The sequence below is a fragment of the Lolium rigidum genome, chromosome 7 (genome assembly GCF_022539505.1).
Source record: "Lolium rigidum isolate FL_2022 chromosome 7, APGP_CSIRO_Lrig_0.1, whole genome shotgun sequence".
In the NCBI taxonomy this organism is placed as follows: domain Eukaryota; kingdom Viridiplantae; phylum Streptophyta; class Magnoliopsida; order Poales; family Poaceae; genus Lolium; species Lolium rigidum.
This window is the reverse complement of record NC_061514.1, coordinates 358,323,858-358,328,935: the sequence shown is the minus strand read 5'-3', so window position 1 is coordinate 358,328,935 and position 5,078 is coordinate 358,323,858.

Here is a 5,078-nt window from a genome sequence, read left to right as displayed (position 1 = left end):
AGACGGTATGCTCCCTATCATCAACATTGAAAGTAACCTTTCCTTTATTGCAGTCAATAACAGCCCCTGCGGTGTTAAGAAAAGGTCTCCCAAGAATAATAGACATATTATCATCTTCAGGCATTACCAACACAACAAAATCAGTTAATATCAAGCAGTTATTAGTAACTTGAACAGGAACATCCTCACATATACCAACAGGAATAGCAGTAGATTTATCAGCCATTTGCAAAGATATATCAGTCGGTATCAACTTATCTAAATAAAGTCTCTTATAAAGAGAAAAAGGCATAACGCTAACACCCGCTCCCAAATCACATAGAGCAGTTCTAACATAATTATTCTTAATTGAACAAGGAATAGTTGGAATACCTGGGTCGCCAAGCTTCTTTGGAACCTTACCATTGAAAGAGTAATTAGCAAGCATAGTGGAAATCTCCTCATTAGGAATTTTCATTTTGTTAGTGACAATATCTTTCATATACTTTGAATAAGGAGGCAATTTAATAGCATCAGTCAAAGGGATTTGCAAGAATAAAGGTTTCATCCAATCACAAAATTTATTATAGTGTTCTTCTTCCTTTGATTTTAGTTTCTTAGCAGGAAAAGGCATTTGCTTTTGAACCCAAGGTTCTCTTTCATTACCATGTTTCTCAGCAATAAAATCTTCTTTAGTGTACTTTTTATTTTTAGCATGCTTTTCAGGTTCTTCTTCAACCTCTTCTTTATCAGAAGCATCATTCTTATCATTATCTTTATCATGTTCATTACCACTTTCAGTTTCAGCATCAGAAATAGAAATACTATTAGGATCATTAACAGGTTCAGAGGATTCTACAACATTTTTATGTTTCTTTTTCTTTGATGGAGCACTAGTTTTAGTTTGTTGAGAATCTTGTTCAACTCTTTTGGGATGCCCTTCAGGATATAGAGGATCCTGGGTAGAAACACCACCTCTAGTTGTTACTTCATAAGCATGTTTTTCTTTAGAATTATTTCCCAATAAGTCATTTTGCACTTTAGTGAGTTGATCAATTTGAGTTTGAACCATATGAAAATGTTTAACAAGCATCTTAACATCATTGGAGGTTCTCTCCACAATACCATGCAATTCACCAATAGCTCGAGAATTTTCCATTGGATGCTTCTCTACTCTCATATTAAAATTTTCTTGCTTAACAATATAATTATCAAACTCATCTAAGCATTGCGCGAGAGGTTTTGAATACGGAATATCTTCCCTAGTAAAGCGTCGAAGGGAATTTACCTCAATCATGGATGAAGGGGGAATTATCTCACATATATCTTCTATGGGAGGTAGATTCTTCACATCTTCAGATTTAATACCTTTCTCCTTGAGAGACTTCTTGGCTTCCCTCATATCTTCATCATTTAATTTAATCATACCCCTCTTCTTCAATATTAGTGTCGGGGTTGGTTCAGGCGTAGTCCAATCATCATGATTTCGGCCTATTTTAGCCAATAATTCTTCAGCTTCGTCTGGAGTTCTTTTCCTGAAAACACAACCAGCACAACTATCCAAATATGCCCTAGACTCAATGGTTAGTCCACTATAAAATATATCAAGTAAATCATTCTTTTCTAAATCATGTCCAGGTCGAGCTCTGATAAGAGAACAAAATCTTGCCCAAGCTTTAGGCAATTTCTCTTCATCTCCCTGGTCAAATCTATAAATTCTCTGTAAAGCAACATGTTGAGCACTAGCAGGAAAGTATTTTCGAAAGAAAACATCACGCAAATCAGTTGGATTTTTAATAGAACCAGGAGGTAAATTATTATACCAAGTTTTAGCATCATCCTTTAATGAGAAAGGAAAAAATTTAACGACAAAATAAGTACGCATCTTGATATCATCAGAAAACAAGCTACTCATAGAAGAAAGTTCAATCATGTGTTCCACAACACTTTCTTTTTCGAGTACCACAAAAGGGTGCTTTCTCTACAATAGCTATATGAGATAGATCAAGAGAAAAATCATAATCTTTATCCTTAATGCATATAGGAGATGTGGCAAATTTAGGATCAGGAGATAATTTATGTCTAACAGTATATTATGTGAGAAACTTTTTAATTTTACTTGCATCAGCAGTGGCATTGCATCTATTAATAAGATCATCGTTAAGTTCCACATAATCTTCATCAGGATCATCACTATAATAATAAAGTTCAGGTGAATTAACAGGTGTAGTAGCATTAGGAGTTTCAGTATTTTCAATTTGTCTAGACCTAGCAATTGTAGCATCTAGAAAGGATCCCAATGAACCACTATCATCAAGCACAGCAGAAACATTATCAATATCATAAGAGTTTTCAGATTCAGCAGAAGTACCAGCATGTGAAGCATGTGGCGGTGAAACAAGTTTATCAATCACAGATGGTGAATCAAGAGCAGCAGAGGTACTCAGATTTGTACCTTTTCTTGTAGTGGATGGTAATATTGCGACTTTAGGATCGCGAGGTTTACCCATGACGGAGAATTTGCAGCAAACAATATCAATCCAAGTGAACTTCCAAATAAAGCTATGCTCCCCGGCAACGGCGCCGTAAAAACAGTCTTGATAACCCACAAGTATAGGGGATCGTAGCAGTCTTCGCGGGTAGTAAAACCCAATTTATTGATTCGACACAAGGGGAGACCAAGAATACTTGAAAGCCTTAACAGCAGAGTTGTCAATTCAGCCGCACTGGAAACAGACTTGCTCGCAAGAGTTTATCGAGTAGTACGAGTTTTATAGCGATAGCGATAGTGAAATAACAGCGACAGAGTAACGAGACGAGCAGTAGTGATTATAGTAAACAGTAGGATTAAAATACTGTAGGCACGGGGACGGATAACGGGCGTTGCATGGATGAGAGAAACTCATGTAACAATCAAGCAGGGCATTTGTAGATAATAATAAAACGGTGTCTAAGTACAAAGCAATCAATAGGCATGTGTTCCAATTATAGTCGTACGTGCTCGCAATGAGAAACTTGCACAACATCTTTTGTCCTACCAGACGGTGGCAGCCGGGCCTCAAGGGAATCTACTGGATATTAAGGTACTCCTTTTAATAGAGCACCGGAGCAAAGCATTAACACTCCGTGAACACATGTGATCCTCACATCACTACCATCCCCTCCGGTTGTCCCGATTTCTGTCACTTCGAGGCCATTGGTTCCGGACAGCGACATGTGTATACAACTTGCAGGTAAGACCATAAACAATGAATATCATGATGAAATAATAACATGTTCAGATCTGAGATCATGGCACTCGGGCCCTAGTGACAAGCATTAAGCATAACAAGTTGCAACAATATCATCAAAGTACCAATTACGGACACTAGGCACTATGCCCTAACAATCTTATACTATTACATGACCAATCTCATCCAATCCCTACCATCCCCTTCAGCCTACAGCGGGGGAATTACTCACACATGGATGGGGGAAACATGGCTGGTTGATGTAGAGGCGTCGGTGGTGATGACGGCGATGATCTCCTCCAATTCCCCGTCCCGGCGGAGTGCCAGAACGGAGACTTCTGGTTCCCGAGACGGAGTTTCGCGATGTGGCGGCGTTCTGGAGGGTTTCTGGCGACTTCGACTTCTCTCCGTGCGTTTTTAGGTCGAGGGCGATAAGTAGTCCGAAGGAGGGCATCGGGGGCCAGCCGAGGGGGCCACACGCTAGGGCCGCGCGCCCCCCTCCTGGGCCGCGCCGCCCTAGGGTGTGGGGCCCTCGGGCCTCCACCTGACTTGCCCTTCTGGCTCCGTGAGTTTTCTAGGAAAATAGGGCCTTCTGTCAAAATCCCGAGGTTTTTCCTGAAAGTTGGATTTCTGCACAAAAACGAGACACCAGAACAGTTCTGGTGAAAACAGCGTTAGTCCGTGTTAGTTGCATCCAAAATACACAAATTAGAGGCAAAACAATAGCAAAAGTGTTCGGGAAAGTGGATACGTTTTGGACGTATCAGTGGGCCGAGCCAAAAACACAGGCGGGTCCCACTTTCCTCTTAACGGGGCGGCCCATTTAGTATGTGGGGTCCACCATATAGCAAGTGGGCCGGCCCAACAAGATAGCGGGCCGGGCCAAAAGCACCGGTGGGTCCCACTTTCCTGTTAAAGGGCCGACCCATTTAGTATGCGGGGTCCACCATATAGCAAGTTGGCCGGCCCAACAAGATAGTGGGCCGGGCCGAAAACACAGGTGGGTCCCACTTTCCTCTTAAAGGGCCGGCCCATTTAGTACGTGGGGTCCACCACAAAAGCAATTGGGCTAGCCCAACTAGTTAGTGGGCCGGCCCAGTAGTGGGTGGGGTCCATATTAAAGCAAGTGGGCCAGCCCAATTGGAGTTTGGAGTCCACCGTAAATCAAGTGGGCTGACCCAATAAGTAAGTGGGACAGCCCGTTTAGTTGCTGTTTATATGCCGGCATAATAGGCGCTTTAGGAATTTGCGGGCCGGCACATATATGATTTCGCTTAATTGGGCCGTTTAAGGGATGGGAATTCGTGATTTAGATACTGAGAATATTTACGCAGCACTGAGTTTTGTCGGATAGCCTCACTTATCACAAGCACCAAAGAAAAAATGCGCGAAAGAACTATAAAAACTAACTAAATATTACATCAGCTGCAAGGCTTTGAAAAAATATTACAGAACCCAGAGAAATTGAATGGTAATTAAACCTAGCAATACAATGAAGCGATCCGGCAATCTTTTAAGTTGTCCATGCAGCACCTATATCTGAAACAAAGACATTACAAGTTAGGACAGCAACAATGGAAAGGCAAAGACACTACAATATTGTTTGCCAAAGAATTTGGAACTCATCATTTCGTCGTTATAAGAAGATCATTGTAATGCGCACAATAAGCAAACAAAGAGTGCATGCCGCATACCAACAGCCAATATAACAGAGCATGTTAGAATGAAACAGCAGACTTACTACTGTCGAGTCCCATGCAAACCAACATGTTCGGGGAGTACAAAATTGGCATGAACAACATAGTAGCGAGCTATAAATTTTGTAACAACGACCGAGCAAGATGAAGTTATGATGGCTACATCTACAGA